The 17573-nt window shown below is 47.0% G+C and overlaps 1 long non-coding RNA gene across 2 annotated transcripts; it reads right to left on the minus strand.

Moving 5' to 3' along the window:
* Positions 1-4600: 4600 nt before the first annotated feature.
* Positions 4601-12184, minus strand: LOC123820287. Of its 2 annotated transcripts, none has more exons than XR_006785928.1 (3): positions 12079-12184; positions 9065-9134; positions 4601-5080 (listed from the first exon to the last, which is right to left on the minus strand). It is a non-coding gene; the product is annotated as an uncharacterized LOC123820287 (long non-coding RNA). The 2 variants fall into 2 exon arrangements; XR_006785929.1 differs by having other exon boundaries at positions 4601-5151.
* Between the last annotated feature and the right edge of the window lie 5389 nt (positions 12185-17573).

Genomic DNA, 17573 nt, shown 5'->3' on the forward strand with positions numbered 1-17573 from the left:
AACACTGCAAGGTGAACATCAGCTCCACCCGAGACAGGAGGCTTTGGGGCTCTGAGAGGAGCCGTGACTGAGGTCCCTGAGAACCAGGGCGCAACCCCTCACCTACTGGCTCTGTGCCCACGCTCTTCATCTCATGTCACAGCTCCTCTCACGTCACAGCGGCTCTCTCGACACCTGAGATTAAGGCTCGTGATTTTACTTGATTAGCTTACAGTTGATAAAAATTATTGGCTGCTGCTTCTAATGGATTTTAAAAAAATTATGGACTCACAGTATTTACCAAGTACCCACCATTTACAAGCGTATCGCTGGGATGAGCTAGGCTTTGCTTTGCAGCAAACCATCCCAGGTCTCAGTGACTTTAAGTAACACAAGCTATTTCTTAGTCACTTCTTATGTCCATCATAGGTCAGCGGGGTCTCTCCTATAAGCTGACATTATCCCAGCTGAGCAATGAGCTATTCTCCAAAACAGCAGCAGCCACAAGAGCCAAGAGAAAAGATGACATAGAGGGGTCTTACATTGGTGATTTAAATCTCCGCCCAGAGGTGTCACACAGCACTTTGATTATAACTCACTGATGATAATTGGCCACATGTCCCTAGTCAATCACTGGGAACCAAGAAGTGGAAACTTACTATAGGCTCAGAAGACTAATGGCCAGAAATGTCTGGTGACTGCCATTAACCCTGTCTCACCGGGCATGCAGCCAGGTGCAGGGGCATCACAAAGAATAAGACCTAGTCTTTGTTCTTCTTTAGAAAGCTTACCGTGAGACATGCAGACAAGCAACCATGACACCAAACTCTGGTATAGGCATCATGTTAGAGGAACACACAGGAAAGAACAATTAATTTTAAGTGGTGAGAGCACAGAAGTCTTAGCAGAGCAACTTTAAATGCTTTCAAATGAGTTTCGAAACATCGAAGGACATTTTAGAGAGAAAGGTATTCCAATGAAGGGAACTGCATGAAAGGGTTTGGCATGTTGAGGCAAAGATGGGTGGACGGATGGGATGGAAGAGGGCGGGTGAGATGAGCAAGGGATCGGAGACTGGGAATGCCATTCAGTCATGGACACGGAGCAGTGCCCTTAGATTGAAGTTGCCACAGAACTGTATCGGGTACATGGTCTCAGATGAATCAGTGTTGTCTCAGCTCTTAGAGGAATATGTTTCCATGCCAATTTGAGTAAAATAACAAAATATTAGAGCAGAGTGCTTTACATAAAATAAGTGATCAATGAATGAATGAATGAATGAATGAGTAGGAAGAGAGTTGAGAAGGACATATGTTAACACTTAGACAATTTGTCAGATTCGGAGTAGCCACAGCTGATTTTTTGTTAAAAAAAGAATAAAAATTACTGAATAGAAATGTGTCCTTCTGTGTGTTTAATACTTCTCATTCTTCTTAATGTGTGTTAATTCTTTTAACATTTCTTCTTAAGTGTGATCCTCCAATTCTTTCACTCAACTCATCCCTTTTTTCAGGCTCTCTCTATTTCTCCTAAAATCCCAGAGCCCCAGACCCTGCACAGAACTCACTACACGAAAGCTTGTCCCAGTATGTTTAATATTTGCTGAGCCTTGGAGAGAGGGTCAGCTCACACTGCCTGTGTGAGGAAGTTCTTATGCAAAGTCTGTAATCCTGCAGACTCAGTGAAATGATTTGGACTATACTAAAATAAATTGTTTTTAAGCACGCAAAACCCCAAATCCTTCCTAGGACTGCTAAAGAATACAGAACTTTTTAGCAGCTAATGGACATTGTCAGCCCTGGGCTAGGGTTTCATGCCTCACAGGAACAGGGTGCTCTGAAGGAACAATATTAATGGCTTGGGCTGGTCACAGCCAGGGGCTCGCTATGTTTATAGAAAAACCCTGCCCTGTCTTCCTGTGCAGAAAATGAGACGAGGACATGTTAGAATAAATACACACACTGCAAAGCATGTGTGGCGCCCTGGCATTTGTGACAGATGAAATGAGGGGAGGAGTGGACAAAGAGCAGGGCAGCAGGAAGCCGCAATGGCAGACACCGGGAGGGCCTTGGTGTGAAGGCCAAGGCTCCTCAAATCACAAGTCCGTGTGGATCACTGCAGGCTCTGGAGGGCATGCAGATTCTGACTCAGCAGGCCCCGGGTGGGGTCTCCCTAGGGGGACCCATTCTACTGGGCCCTGAACCACACTTTAAGCAGCAAGGAGTCTGCACACCATAATGATTTCCCCCAGCCCCTTCCTTCTTAGAGGTATCGGTCAGGGGTTCACCCCACCCTGTGCTCTGGAAGGGTAAGCCTGCCAGCCCCACTGGTGAGGCTCTTAATCAGCCTCAGCTGATCAAGATAAATCTACTGCCTTTCCCAGTGATTGGCTGAGCTTAGTCCCGTGACCAGCTCTGGTCAATGAGATGACAGGGAAGGCTGCTTGGGGTCTCTAGGAAAGGGCTCCCTTGATCTAAAAAGGGGGCCCATGGTGAAGGCTTGGCACTTGCTAGCCTTGGAGTTTCCCTATCGAAGATGATCTTCGGAGCTGCTGTGCTCATCTTACAAGTGTGAGGAGAGCCCTTGCTGGCCCGGGTCCTTTCCGCCCACCTCCCCATTGGATCCTGTCTAGCTTCTTTGTAAGCACCACATCCTCCAGGTGAACCCCAAACAGTGGAATTCCTGAGGGCGCTGTGCTGGACCCTCTTTTTTTCTCATCATGCACTCCAGACTTTTCAAGTTGTGGATAGCAACGCATTGTCAGGTCTTTAAATCAACGTAGAAGGTAGCAACCAGCGCTGGGAGGGAGAAGAGAGTCACTGACCGTCACATATGACAAAGGTAAGAATCGTTCAGAGTATTTGTTTTTGGGGGTGTGTGTGGGGGCAGTGTAAGATACATTTCTTATTGTAGATCCTTGTTAAAAAGTTTGAGAGCCACAGATTTATATCATCTCACTCATTTGTTTGACTCTCAAACCCTTCTTTACTTCCATAACTGTATCAGTTCCAAACCTCTATCTTCAACGTGTGCACTCAGAAAGCTCAGAGCAGGTCACAATCAAAGCTGGACCTGCCCTTCAGGCCTGCACCCATCCTCACTCCTCCCTTCCCCTCCCCCACTCCAAACTGCTCCACTCTTGTGTCTCTGGCATCAGGAACAGACACTGCCATCCACCCCAGCGAGGCAAGCTAGAACCCAGGGCATCATTCTTGGCCCTTCACATCCAGCGCTCTCAGTCTCCAAATTTGCTGATTTCACCCCTATAAATTTTTCAGGAAGGTGTTTTGAAATATCTTTCACCCTCTCCTTTATATGTTGTGCATTCTGATCCAAACTACTGTTGTCTCCCTTCTAGATGAGAGCATTTGCTCCCTACCTCACCTCCCACCTCACCTCTTGTCCTTTTTCAATTCACTCTGCAGTCTGCAGACACAGGGATCTATGAACCATGTCACTGCCCTGTTTATATTGAAAGGCAAAGCCACAGATCAGTAGTCTAGCGTGGAAGGCACTGCATACCTGGTTCGTGGCCACCTTCCATAACTAGCCTTCATTGCTTCCCATCTGGGGCTGCTCTCAGCTGTTCTTATGTGCCATACAGTCTCATGGTTGGGCCTCCAAAGATGATTTTCCTTCCAGGAGCTCTCTCCTCCCCTCATCTCTCAATGTATCCAACTCTCTGAAGCTGTTGCTGCCTTAGGGAGGCCGTCCTTGGCTGCTGAGTAAGACTAGTCCTTCCAGCACAACACGCGGCACACTTGACATCACTTACTTGTCCAAAGGTCTGTATTCTCCAGCAGACGGTGGGCTCCAGAAAGGCCAGGACTGCTTCTGCTTTGCCTCTTTGCCTTCACAGAGCCATGCTCAGGGTCTGGCACAGAGCAGTGGCTCGATCATTCATTGTTGAATGGATAAAAGAAGAAGGCTGTGATTAAGATATTACTTTAAATTAGGGTGGCCAGTTGTGATGTTACATGTTTAAAGGAACCCATGATTGCCCGGAAGTGGAATGTTGCCATTTGAAATACTCTGGGAGGTTTGGACCTGTTTAATATTCCAAATAAGGGATGTCAATGCTTCTGAACTTCACCTGTCAGACAGGAGTGTGTGTGCTCACCAGCATTCGGGTTCTGCCACTGATCTGATAGCAAGGTGCTGGATAATCAATCACTGTAACGACTCACTCCCAAACTAACTTCTCGGTATCTATTCATCAGAGCACACATTCAAAGATGGGACTGAGTGACACATTTTAGGAATATGATTGTTTCTCACACTTGTAATGCCAGTGGTTATTTTTCTGTCCCTGCTGCTCCCCGACAATGCCAAACCCACAGACAGACAGGAGCCAGCAAGGCTGCAGACCTCTGATAAGAGAGAAGCCTCACTTATTTCATTAACTTATTTATTTTATTTTTCATGCCCTTCGAAATGTTATTCCTCAATATGTCCCCAGGGGATTCTATAGTAATCCCCTTGGCCTTGGCCTCTCTTTGAAGTTGAAAATTAAAATGAGTTTTCTCCAGTTGCTTTTAAGTAATATAGTTAAAGATTACAGCGTGGTTGACCCCTGCCTCCCTACGTCTCCCCTCTGACGTGGTCTGGCTTGTGCTGACTGACCTGCTGATCAGGCAGACACAGTGAGCTGCAGAAGGGGGTGGCAGGAAAAGGCACGTGTTACACTTTAATGGAAAAGCAGTTTCATGTTCCCCAAAGCAGGACAGGCATGGAGGCTCACACGCTGCCTCCTGTAGATCCTTGAAGACCAAACCTGGCCAGCACCCATCCTCTCTTCTGCACCAGCCAGTGCAGCGCACAGTGGCAGCAGAGCCTCCTTCCTGCTGCGGGTGAGGAGTCTGCTCAGCTGGTTCTCTTTCCTCGCTGGGCTGGCTGAGAGTCAGTCACAAGGGGGTGCAGTTCGGCCTTTCCTCCTCCTCTGGCTGTGAGCTGGGACTGTGTCAGCATCTCCATCACGTGTAGCCCCAACACTGCTCAACGGGAAGGAGGGCACAGTCCATTTCCCACTCTTCCATGCCGCCAGCCAGGTGCAGATGCAAAAGGGGCACTGATCCCCCCATTCAACTGTGGGAGGCCTCTGCTGGTGAAGCAAGTTCAAGTTACAGTCAAATAAAGTGCCTGGCAGTGTTTCTTGCTCTGTCCATTCAAGCTCTGGGGAGATAGAAAAGGCTGAAGTGGCTGCTGTGTCTTCCTGGCTTTGGGGAATGACAGCTGCTGCAGGAAGTCACTGTGCTCTCTAATGGCCATTTTGCCTCGGGGTGCTCTTCACTGCCCCCCACTTAATATTTTGCAGAGACTCTCCCAGTTATTCTCCCAGCTCTTTACTCTTTGACCCTCATTCCTTTCCTCTCTATACACCAAACAAGACCAGCCTGGGCTTAGACCGGGTTCCCTGGAAACAGACTTGGAGATGGAGAGCTGCATGCAATCAGGTTACAAGGGCGTTCTCCAGGGAGCCGGAGAAGAACGTGAGGAAGGCAGACTGAGCAAGTGAAGAAGCTGACCTCGCATGGGGTTGCAACCCAGATGCCTTATAAGGCTGATTCTGCAGGGAGCTCTGAAGCTAGGCGGCCCTCCAGCTGTGTCGCAAATGGAAGCTGGGGGCCAGGCTGTTTCCCTGAATCAGCCAGTCACTGGCCACAGGCCATCCCTTTGGAAGAGCCTTATTTTTGGACAAGTTGTTCCCTTCATTGGGGGGCAGGGGGGCCGCTGGGGATGGGTGTAGCTGTGAGGTTCCCAGCAAGTGGGGAGGGACCCTGTGCCAGCTACCTGGCTGAATTTGCTTTTCAGACACATGTCTTTCTTCCCCACAGACTAATCTGGATATTTGGCTTCTCTTAAAATCAGAAGAGCTAGTGGATTAGTCAGAGTCCGGTCAGCTCAATAAAACCCACACAGCATGTTTCAGCAGAGGTTTAGTATAGGGGATTCATGAAACAAGTGTTAGGGAGGCTGTGGAGTAACAAAGAGGGACCCCAAGGTAGCCCATGTATGGTGATTGCAAGAAGGGGCCACACTACTAGGGTTGGGGATAACCCTGTTTATCAAAGCCCAGAGCCTCAAAGAAGGAGCTGTGGGCTGCAGCCTCAGAAGGATCAGCTACCTGGCAACTACTGGGACTTTTATGGGGGCCCAGTCAGGCTGTGGGATGTGGAGCGGGCAAGGAAGCTGGAACCTGGAACCAGCTGTTGCTGCTGGGGTGAAGGTAATTGCTGGGGCGAGGCTGGTGGTTCCACTAATAGGAGAGAGCAAGTCCCTTCTGCCCATTTCCTGCCATCTTAGCTGCCTCTAGTGCCCCCTACTGGCAGGACCTAACAGGAGGGTGGTTGACAAAGGAGAAAGGCCCCAGCATCACTCAGCAGAACAGAGAAGAGGAGACAACAGCTGAATACCAGCACATCTGGCATTCTGCAGCCGTGGTCCTGAGGGTAACAACCCAGAAGCTGCTCCTTGGCTGACTTTCTAAAAAAGACAGGTGCTGTCTGGTTCACTTGATTCTGCCTGGCCACCGTCTCACACATGCACCTTCCAGCTAGGCCTGCAGGCATTTGTTTGCTATTAAAAAAAATTGTAAGGAAAAAATTGTTTCCCCAAAAAGGATCCAAATTCCTTTTTGAGAAGGGTTCCAGGAGTGAGTATGAGTATGACTCACAGCCAGTACCACTTCATGATGTTCTTTCTCCTGGGGCTACATTTCTCCTCCCCTGTCTTCTCGTGCAATCCACATGCTCCCACACCCAGCCCTTCTTGCTGAGAGGAGTTTGGGGCTGCGCCTTCCTGATCCATCTGGAACTTAGTGTCACCGCTCAGCACCAGGTTTTCGGCCTGTTACTCACGCTCCTGTTTTGTTTTCTCCTCATTGTCCTTCCCTTTTGGAGAGGGGCTGCGAAAAGGCCAGGCCATTTTCCAAAGCATGAAGCCAAATTCCCTTGAGACGGACCAACCCCAACCCCCAGCCCCTGCCAGGTTGAACTGTTTTCACTGAGTATGGATTTGTTTTTGGAGAATTGATGTAATCAGGACTTGGCAGAAGTATCTTTTTTTTTCTTTTTCTGGTTTTCTAAGACAGGCTACGAATGTTTTAGAAAATTAGTAGATAACATTGACGCCAACACTCACTTTGGAAATTGCGGTGCTGGGGCCCAGACCACAGAAACGTGGGGTATAGGTCTGCCGTGCCTTCCAAATCCCAGAGCCTGGAGAGGACTCATTCAGCAGAAAGGGTTCATGCGGCATTGGGCCAGGGGAGCACAGTGTGATTGGAGGGGCCTGGATCCAGCTGCCTCTCACTGCTTGGGGACCCTGGGCAGGATCCTGCAGCCCAAGAGCTCAGTGTCCTGCCCACGACCTAAGGGGCCTGGATTCTGTGATCTCCCTTGTTTTCCTATAATTTTAAGCTACTCAAATTCAAAGTTTCCTGTCTCTTCCCACCTACATAGAACACCCAGCAGATGAGCAGATTCCTTGTGTCAATAGCCCTCCAAGCGTCTTTAGTTAGTCATCGCTGAATGTGAATTTTCACACCTACCTCCCCTAGCTGGCCCTTGCTCTGCTGAAGCAAGGACACGTGAGAGCCCATTTCTGTGCTTTATGTCAAGCACAGAACTAAGCTATGTGGCATGTCACTTCTCTTCCCCTAAGAAGGGACCATCGTCCACAATGATTTATCGGGTGTCTATTCTATGCAGGTAAGTGTTATGTCTAAACCTCTGAGGCTGTTCTCATTTTCAGGTAGAAAACTGAGGCCCAGGGCAGTCAGATGGAGAGGAAGGGCCCAAATAAAGCAAAGAGTCCAGAGCACATAAGAAAATTATGTTTAAAAGTCTTTCCCTTGTTAGGAGTATGTTAAGGAGACTCTGGCATGAATACATATTCAATTTTATTTTTTATTTGTTTTATATTTATATTTTGGTATTTATATTTTATATCTTTAACACCTGCTCCTCCCCATTTTCCCCCCTTCTCTGTTAATGAAAAGCAAATCTCTGACTTCGGCAAGCAAGAGAAATGAGGTAGAAGTTACCACAGCTTTTTGTTCACTGTATCCATTTTCTTACTTCCTATTTGTGGCAAGTGATACTGATTTTCCATTGACATTTGGAGACAAGAAGTTTCCTTTTGAAGTAAACTTAAGTTTTTTTAAAAAAAGCATTAGATTAAAAAAGAAAATTCAGCACCTCACAGATGAGGCAGTACTTGGGTGCAGCAAACATTATGAGGGCATGACCTTTTGTAATGTTTCTGACTATCTCCATGCCTCAGTTTCCCTGGGATAATGATAGCACCTGCCTCCAAGGGTGGCTGTGAGGGTCAAACATGGGCCAGGGTTAGCCTACTTCAAGAGCAGAAAGCTGTACCTGAAGCTGGTAGCACTGCATAAGTAAGTGCTAGACAGTGTTGTTGCTGTGCAAATGTGAGACATTGAGAGAGGGTTTTCACAGTTCCCGGGTGTCTCCTGAGGAAAGGCAGGCTGCTACCGCAGTCACAACCAGGGCCCTCGAACTTTTTACATGTAGCAACTTATTGGTAAAAGCTATCCCTGCTTTCAGACTGTTGTGTAAAATTGCAGAGTTTGGGGAAAATTTTACTGTGATTTATGGTTATTAGCATGCAGTTTTTATTTTTCAATTTTCCAATTGGGTTTATTACTATGAGGAACAGATGGCCTTTGAAGTATTTTATTTTTAACCTGCTTTCCTGCCACCACCCCTCCCCCACGCCCACAGAAAACAGAACAGTAGCCAAATTGTGCAGACTGTTCCAATAATCATTGACCCCAGGACAAAGCTTGGTAGGCAAGTCCAGGGACTTTTAGAGCACATATTTTAGTCAGGTGGGGCCTAATTACCATGAAGTAAAACTTTGGTGTCGTCTCCTAAAACAACCAAATGTCCAGACATAGGAGGTGGAAACTATGGGCAGAAATGAAGTTCGTAGAGAGCTGGTAGAGCGCGTTTTAGTGTTGTCACGAAGTTTCAACGGTAGTTGCAACAACCTGCCATGGAATTTTGGAGGGTGAAGGCTGGTATGGAGTTTGATCAAGGAAGACTGAGATGAAGCTTACCTGGGCTCTCAGATGTGAGATATTTGGTAGTCAAAGCAGCAATTAAGTCCTCAGGACCTTTAAAAAGATTCTAAAAGGACACAGAAGGAAAAGTATCAGAGACAAGTGGCTATTATTTCTATTAGAGAAAAATTAGAAATAGTTATTGAGGATGGTGTGGTCTCCTGCCCAGCAGCACTGGCACCACCAGGGAGCACACCCTCTACCCCGGAACTGCTGAGTCAGAGACTCTGGGGGAGGAGGGAGCAGCAACCTGTGTTTGAACAAGCCGTGCCGGAGACCCTGATGCACACTGTAATGTCACAGAATCGCTTCTTTAGAGGAAAGGCAGTTTCCATTTCATACATTGCATCTGTCTAAACATAATTCTGCCTAGGCTGACCATAGACATAAACAAACACAGAATGAGCGTTTGCTCCTGTTTTTCTTCTTCCCTTTGCATCCTGAAGAAAATAAGTAGATAGTCTTCTAGGCCAAAGAGGGACAATTTTGCCACAATGACTCAATTCTCTAGGGACGCCACTGTGTTCTGGTGCCCAGGGCTTGACTCACAGAGAGCAAAGAAGAAAAACATTCTGATTCTTCTTTTAGCAACTCGATACACAGCAGTTCAAGGGGTAGGATTGAACAGAAGAAGATTCCCTCTAAAAAGTCTTGTGATTCTGCCATGGCCCATGATGTGATCCCAGACAACTCTGAGCTGGGCCCTGAGATGTGAAAGGGAAGCCAAGCAGGAGGGGAGTCCCCCGCTGTGGGGAGGGTATAGCAGAGGGGCCAGGGCTGGGCACCACTCAGTGTAGTAATGGTTCTCGACCTCCATGGCTCTGCAGCCCATTCGCTGGAGGAAACTCTCTCTGTCTCTTCCCACCTATGGGTCTCAACAGAAGAAGAGAACAGACATCATGGTGATTTTAGCCTAATTCCACAGAGGCCAGGAAGCCTGCCTTTCTTCTTCACCATTGCATTTCCAAGACCTGAAATACTGCCTGCTCATAGGTGACAGATATTTAGGGAAAAATCAGTGAGGCTTGTGGGAGAGTTTGTTATAAAGGAGGGAGGTGGGGCAGGAAAGAGACAGAGGCTGACACTCCTTGCAGAGCACCTTGGCCCACCCAGGAAATCAGGATAAGTGTGAACACCCAAAAGGATGGAATAAGCATGAAAACTGGAGACAGTCAGTGGTCAGGAGTTGGATAGGACTGACCTTAAATGGGACCCAGGGAAGGAAATGAGGTGAAGATAGCCTTGGTGTCCATAAATTGCCGGGTGAAAAGTAGGTTAGGTTGGGTTAAAGTTGGGTTAACTAATATTTAGCAAGTATGAAGTCCCTGTTGTGAGTCAGGTACAATTCTAAGAGGCACTTGTGATTTTGCAAGAAACACAACAGACAAAAACCCCTACAATCATGGAGCAGATAGCAACAGGCTTCACAGGGAATATTAATACTATCTACCTAATGGTTTCACAGCAGCAACAACTGCTTACCGTGTGCCAGGCATTGTCACCATTAACTCACGTAGACCTCACATCCATGAAGAAACAGTTCCCCTGTGTAGGCTCTCATCTTTCCAAGGATTGCCTTTCTTTAGCACATCACTTTGCAGGGCACAAGCCTTAGGAGTGAGTGAGGACAGAACTTACGGCCTGTGATGTTACATTTCTGCTTGGCTGCTAACATGTAGGTGAGTCACCTTACCATTTACCACTGTTACCAAAAGGCTGAATAACATGATTGCATTTAATGGATAATATGTTATGGGAGAAACTCCCAGAAACTCGGTTCCTCTTGCCAACACAGTGAAGAATTACAGATCAGCAAGCCTACTAGAGTGCAAACAAAGTTTACTGAGGCTAAGTTCTAATAAGATAGCAGAAGTAAGGTGGCTAGAACAAGGGTGGCAAAAGCAGGGTGGCCAGAGGGCTGGTTGACCAGGGCTCCCCACCCCCCAGTGTGGCAAATGAGTCAAGAGGGCCAGGAGCCAAGACAGAGAGAGTCCTTTGCTCTGAGGACTATATAGTTGGTGGGATGGGGGTGAGGGAGTTACATATTAATTGATGGGTAAGGGTGGTGCCACTTCCCCCCTGGGGAGACGTGACTACCCAAACGTAGGTACATGTGGGGTCTGTTAGCCCGAATCCTCATCTTGCTGCAGATTCCCTTTGTTCATTTCCCATACATTATGGGGGGCTAGCAATTAACCAAAGTTGTTCTAGAGGCTTTTTCTTTTGGGCACTGTAGACCCTCCCCTTTCCAGGCCTTGGGAGGAATACACAATTTAACGGTTTTCTTTGTCCCAGCTAGTGGAGATGATACACACACATTCAAGGGCTCCCCCAACACCCACAAACTAGGATAGTTTTGCGCACATTGTTCGGAATGCCTGGCAGTCTTATCGAACCAGGGTCAGGACTACTGGGCGAGCCAAATCATCCTTTGCTTTTGGCCTCCTGCATTAAGTTTCGTGTTGGATTAAGATGGTGAGGGCCCTGCCTTTATTTCCCCTCTGGTTGTTTAATAACAATAGGAGGGTTTGGTGGTGAGGTTTTATATGAATAAGTAAAGGAAATGGTTTTAAAAGAATGAATGTCAAATAATTTATCTCATGACACATCAGAAGAATATTAATAACGAATGATTCTATAAATTCTCTCAATAATGACTTCATAAAAAATATCCAGTTGACACGAGTTAGTTTAGAAATTCCAGCCAGATGGTGGTTCCTTTAAAAAAAGAAATCCTTACCTGTTAAACATACATACATGCTCTTGAGTAAAATTTTCCATAATAAAAATTACACACACACACACACACACACACAGTCCAACCAAAAGTGCCTGAAAGAAAATCCTATTCCTAAATATCAAATAAGTTCTTCAGGCATTTTCAATTTTATCAGGGGGTTCGCATGTTTATCTCACACCTGTACAGATAGAGTTGGCGTATGATCAGGAAGCACCTATCCTGTCGCAGGTGAGAGGGACGCAGCAGTAAATGAGAGACAGGCAGCTCCCACCTGGTAGGAAGACAGACCCCGCACACGCAAATCTCAAGTGTTTTCTTGGATCCCGCCTCGGACTGGCATCGGGTCAGGAGACAGCGACAGGCTCTCAGAGGAAAGGAGACCTTGACTGAGCCCAGCAGATGTTCCACACCCACCAGGCAGAGGGAGGAGGGTGGCTGGGAGGAAGTGAACACTTTGATAGCGGGGCCGATGAGCCAGTGCCGGCCCCAGGTTTCTGGCTGTGCAGATCCCTCCTTACGGCTCCTTTGTTGTTTCTTTGGCTCCCTCACTGGACAGTAAGAACATCTGGAGCACAGGGACCAAATCTCACTGGTCTGTTTATCTCTGGCATTCATTACAACATCTGACACATCTCTGCTGAAAGAATAAATAAGAGAATTTAGGATGTGAGCAAGGCATATTATAGTCTGTAGGTGCCAATCACACCAGAACATAAAGCCACTCTGGCCCACTGTTGTCCCAGCCCCCACTCTGCTTCCAGCAGGAGGTCTGGCCTGCTGCCATGCACACCTTTCTGCATACTTGTGGGGCTGCCCCTGGTGAATGCTGCTATGTGAGAGAGAGTGAAACATGGTGACTAAGGGCCCAGCTTCAGTAGCCAAGTTGCTTAGGTTCAATTCCTGGTACCGCCACTTACTAGTTGTCTGAGATTGAGCAAGTTATTTAACTTCTCCATGCCTCACTTTCCCCATTTGTATAATGGAATAGTAGGAGTGCATCGGTGATTAGAAAGTTTGGGTGTGTTAATAAAATAAAGCACCTAGCACAGTCTCTGAGACATAGCAGGTGTTTTGTAAAGGACTGATACTCTCTTCTGCAAATCTGCCCGGGCTGTCCCTTGCCCTCAAGCAGCCCTGGACTGCTCTTTCCTCCTGAAGACCACCACCGTCCATGCCAGATCATCCTCCTTCATCTTGTTGCTGCTGTCTCTTCCACCCCGTCTCACCCCTGTAACTCTCCAGAGCCCAGACGAACCAAGCTGCACCATTGCCTTTGTCGGTGTGGTCAGGAGAGAGTGCAGAGGTGCCTTCCCTCTCTGGCACAGCACCTGCCCACTTTAGGGTGGATTCCTGAGTGGTCTCATGGCTTGCTCCTGGCCTTGTCCATGTGACCAGCCAGTTCTGCCCAAACACCCTCTCTGGGCCTCCCTACACCCCAGTGTCTGGCTCCAGAAAATAAGACCATGTTTTCACTCACTTTAGCTCAAGAGCCACACCTGCAGTGCTCACGTGTGACCCCTAGGTTGACCTCCTCCCTAGGAGGGCTGAGAGTTGATGCTTCCCATCCCTTCAGGGTAAGCTCCATTCACCCCAGAGATGTGGGGTAGCCCTAAGACCCAACAAGACAATCCCTTTAGGGCTGATTCAGAGATTGTCGGGGAAGTGCATCCAGAACTGCATGGGACCCTCATCAGCTACCCTATGCTCCTCCTCACCCAGGTTTCCAAAAGTCTTAGGGTGCAGTCTCACCTAGGGTCACTTGAAGCCTGAAGAGCTTAGGCTTCCAAGAAGCCCAGGTGCTGTTCTAGAATTCAGGGTTCCCTCTTCTATCAAGGACTACTTTCACTGTGTTACAGTTTAGGAAAAACTTTAGCATCCCTCTGGAAACTTCACTCTGTTTATGACATTGTTTCTATGGGAAAAGTGTTCCTAGTGACAACTGGTTTGAAACAATCCTTAGAACACAATGTTTTCATTGGCGGAGGACTGTTGGTAAGTGTTTCTTCACATGCAGAGCTTAGGTTGAAGTGTGCGTGTGCTTTTTTTTTAAATGCATCTAGCATGAACAAATAGAATAAAGAAAAAGCTTTGTGAACTTTTTGGTGAGTTTGTGAAACTGAGTGATTTTTAAAGAAACAATGTGCGTTTCAAAAGGTAACACTTATTGAGTATTTTCTGTCTGCTGGCCACTGAACTAAAGGCTGTTTGTGTGTAATCTCATCTAATCCTCACAACCACCCTCTAAAATGGTATGATGAAGAATCTGACTCCAGTTTTGGTGCTTAGCTACTCACAGCTTTCAAGTTCCACCAGGCCCCTTGTCCTGCCCTTCCTCTTGGCAAGCCCTCTTTCCATGGTGAGGGGACACTCAAGCTCTGTAAACCCCAGCTGCAAGGAGGGGCCCCCACCCAGACCCTACCTGCTCACTGCTATAAGCCCCAAAGCCAGGATCGGTGTCCTTTCCCAGCCCCTCTAAATTCTTGAAACTGTTTTCACCTTACTCTCCCAAAAAAGCCTCATTATGTGAGATACAAACTTCTTCAGATCCCCGTGCTTTCTGTATGGCATCATCGGTCTCAACGTCCAACCCAGGTTTTGGGAAGGGGATGCATCACATCTCTGTGGTGAGAGCAACAAGTGGGCATGGCACTCTCTATTTTACAGATAAGAAAACTGAGGTTCAAAGAGATGAAGTTGTTTGCACAAGGCCATGGAGCCAGATAATATCACCTTAACCAGTCTGCTCTTTCTGCTGTCAGGTGACAGCAGGTCACCTGAGGTTTATCTCCTGCAAATTAGTGAATAAAGTTGCATTGGGGGCTTATACCTCATGCTAACGTTTAACACAGAGGAACACCTGCCTTGTTATAAGCCCTTTCCACACCTTAATTCATGGTATCTTCTTAAGGACTCTACGAGCTAAATACGACAGTCACTCCCATTTTTATAGATGAGGAAACTGAATAACAGCAAACTTCAATAACTTATACAGGGTCAACCAACTGCAAAAAAAGTGGTGGTGCTCAGATTTGAACACAGGAAGTCTGGCTCAGAACCCATACACTTAGAGGGCTACTACCCCTCTTACATGGTGTATAAATAAAGAAGCTGATGATTAACCCAGTTTGCAGGAATTGTGTGCTTGGCACTGCTTAAGTGGTCAGCACGTGTTTAAAGAAAAGCTCGTATTAATGACACACTCACCGGTTTCATTACATTGTCCATATACACTTCACTCAATACCACAAGCATCTGGAAGGAAAAGCCAATAATTTGTTGTCTTGAGTGTCACTCTCCCCTCCCTCCAATAACTACGAGATAGATTTTTAGATTAAGGAGGCCTGACGAAGGCCATTTGAGTAGTTTAAAATCAGTGGGCGTTGCAGAAGGAATCTCTGCAGCGTCACCTCTGCCCTAGATACTGCACCACGGACACATCCTGGCAGATAGGCCAGGCCTCTCCAGCAATCGCCATGGAAACGCTCCAGAATTCTTATTCTCCGTCTGTACCATCTGTCAGCCTAAAGGGATGACAAGGAAAATCTTGTCTCTAATTTCTCATAGGAAAGTACCCCAAATTCTCCAGGGAAGAATATTTTTAAAAACCATCTGTTTTCCCTTTCAGCTTTCCAGCAACTTCTTACAGCTAATAAATAAAACTGTATGAAAATTTTCATGGCTGCTTCACCATAACTGCTATTGGCTCTAGAAACTCAGTTATTTGGAAGGTTAGGATTAAACAAAATTATGAATCAAATAAAATCGGCGTGAACTAGAACACTAACAATTGGAACAAGTGGTAAAACCAGTCTCTTATTTCCTCCCTGGAGGCAAGGTCGCTGATTTTAAATTTTGGCTCTGACTTTGTCTCCCTCAGAAGCCTTGAGGGCATAGACTTCAATTTTGCGCATGAACAAAGTGAACTAAAGAATGGCTTCCATGCAGAGCTGTCAGCAGGGGAAGGAGCCTGTGAAGGGCTTTGAAGAATAAAGCTTTATGTAATCAACTACCAAACACGGTCAGTCTTCTGAGGAGATACAGCAAAGCTAAGGGGTGAAGTGTGTGCGTTGGAAGGCACTTCCTTCAGTGACTCTCAGCGTGTGCTCCACGGAACCCCTGGACTCCCTCCGATTTCCCTCCGATTTCTCTCCGGAGCTGCCAGAGGGGAGAGGTGAGTTGTAGTCACCTCTGGACTCACCTGCCCAACTTCTGCAGAGCACCTCTATGTTTATTCAGTCCTCCAAGGATTCTCCTTAAATTGATTTTAACAAAGGACTCCATGGCCTGAATATGGTTTGTGAAACCCCTGATACAATCTAGCTCCCTCTTTTCATAGGAAAAAGAAGAAGGTTAAGTGATTTGCTAAGGCCTCAGCGGTAGAGCTGGGACCGGAGGGGTCCCTGACTCCCCAGTCCACACTCCTCTCAGAGGTTTTGGGGACGGAAGTGAAACGCTGGTGCACACCAGCCACTCCAAGACCGAGCTCTGAGCCATTTCCCCAACCCCTGTCCTGAACTCCATGTCTTGTCTACTGACCTCTTCTCTGATTTTATTTTCATCTGGCCGTTTGGGTTTGCTGCCTAGCACGGTTCTTTGCGACCACAGCCTATCTGCTCTGCAGGGAGATAACTCAGCATTCCCAGTGCACAGCGTCCAGGGAGAGAGAAAGCCTGCGGAGGCACATCGCCGAGGTGCTGGGCTGTGGCGTCTCCACGAAACGGTGCTACGTGTGATCTGCTTCGAAGGAGTGGGAAAATCATTAACTTCTTTCTTTGACATAAGTTAAATAACAAAATCGATGACTTTTCATGAAGACCTCCCAGGAGAAAAGTAATATTAAAAAGCAGAAAAGTCCAGTCCATGTTATCTCTGTTAAATGGAACAGTCTTCGGGTTACAGCACTGGTGCAGGAGGGACCACGGAGACCACGTCTCCTTCGTCTCCTTCGGGAGCACCGCGCCTCCGACAGCAGTTGCTGGCATCGCCTCCGATGCTGCCACCGTTGCCTTTGCTCTCGCTGTGGTCCCCGCGATGGTGGTAAGCTCTCCTCAAACCCTGTGGGTTTCCTTATTCTCATTCTACACATATGGAAACTGAGGTTCAGAAAATGTGAATGTCACAGCCTTGCACAACTACGGAGAGCATCACTCACCTTGTTTTCTCCGTGAACAGCACCTCCGAGAGCACAGTGCAGTAACCCTGGGTTAAATGACTCCCAGCTTCACAAGCTGGTAACTGGCAGATTTACGAATGACACCAGGGCTGTCGGGACCCAAATCCCATGTTCTAGCCGCTTATGCAAGCATCTGCTTCAGAAATCCATACGTGTGCTCAGGCTCTGTGAGTCTTGTGTTGAAAATATAGTTATTACCGACAATGATGAATCAAGGAGGAAGTTGGCTGTTCAGTACTGAACACCGCTTAAACCTAAGACAAGTGCATAAGGAGACATTATTTATACTGTTTCTTTTCCTTCCCCCCCCAGATATTATAGAGTTTTACTCTTTCTTCCCCCACCCCCAGATATTATATAGTTTTACTCTCATGGTATAATTTTTTAAATTTTCATTTTAGAAGAATTTCAAACTTACAGAAAAGCTGCATTAAGAGTAAAGAGCTCTCAAATTATTGTTACCCAGATTCACCAATCATTAACATTGTGCTACATTTGCCTTATTATTTACGTACTCTCTCTCTCTCTCTCCATCTCTCCATCTCTCTGTGTATATCAGGAATTCTTGGGATGGCACCCAGCAATCTGTGTCT

This window comes from Phyllostomus hastatus, unplaced genomic scaffold (genome assembly GCF_019186645.2).
Source record: "Phyllostomus hastatus isolate PE091 unplaced genomic scaffold, TTU_PhHast_1.1 phas_contig_34, whole genome shotgun sequence".
NCBI classification, from domain to species: domain Eukaryota; kingdom Metazoa; phylum Chordata; class Mammalia; order Chiroptera; family Phyllostomidae; genus Phyllostomus; species Phyllostomus hastatus.